We start from the raw sequence: 870 nt of genomic DNA on the forward strand, positions 1-870 counted from the left end.
CTGTGCCATGCTCTGGAAGAAATGTCTGTGAGTGGCATGGTGGTCTGCAGGTCTCTGTCTGTTTCCCTTCTCCTAGGCTGTGCTTTGTTGAAGGAGGCAGGACTCTGTGTGTCTATGGTCTCTGGTACCATGGGTGGAGGGAAGGTCTTTGGATGTCTTTTCCAGCCCACACTGCTTGGCATAGCAGAGTGCAGGCCTCTGTTTGTCTTCCTCCTTTCAGGTTGTGCTGCCTTGATTTGATTTAATTTAAATTTTATGCATCCTAGGCATAAGACAGCTTTGGCCACCAAGCCGGGCATCAAGCTAAGATGAACAAAGGACTGTCACCTGCTCTCCCCCTGACTGATATAAAAACACTACCATCAACAAGGTGTCTCTTTGCCCATTGTCATGGGTGAGAGGTATTTCTTTTTAAAGAGTGTTGCCACTGGCATATCAACCACACTCCAATAGATGGTCACCAATCCAAGAAGATATGGACATCACAAATTTGACTTGAGGAGTTAAAAAAGAAATAGGACACAACGTTTAGTGGGTAGGGAAGCAGGGGCTGATCTTGGATTGGCTGGGGTGGGTATGAGTATAATCAAAACACTACAAATTCCCAATGAGCTAGTAAAAATAAAATTAGTTGGCTGAATATGCAACAAATAATCAGATATTTAGTCTAGCCTTAATTTATTTTTCCTTTATGTTTAGAATAAATTTCAAAGGGAAAATTGTAATTTTATGATTGAAAAACTAGGCAGATGATTTCTATAACAGGTTAAATTGTGTTCCCTCTCTTTCATCCACTGAAGTCTCAGCCCCCAGTAATGTAGAGTCAGGACTTATGTGGAAATAGAACCGTCACAGTGAAGTCATCCTGGA

The 870-nt window shown here is 42.1% G+C and overlaps 1 non-coding gene across 1 annotated transcript; it reads right to left on the bottom strand.

Moving 5' to 3' along the window:
* Nucleotides 1-253: 253 nt before the first annotated feature.
* Nucleotides 254-397, bottom strand: LOC115032451 (small nucleolar RNA SNORA48). Its single transcript, XR_003838129.1, has one exon. It is a non-coding gene; the product is annotated as a small nucleolar RNA SNORA48 (small nucleolar RNA).
* Nucleotides 398-870: the final 473 nt, after the last annotated feature.

This window comes from Mus caroli, unplaced genomic scaffold (assembly GCF_978045245.1).
Source record: "Mus caroli unplaced genomic scaffold, Mus_caroli_1 scaffold_1, whole genome shotgun sequence".
Taxonomy (NCBI): domain Eukaryota; kingdom Metazoa; phylum Chordata; class Mammalia; order Rodentia; family Muridae; genus Mus; species Mus caroli.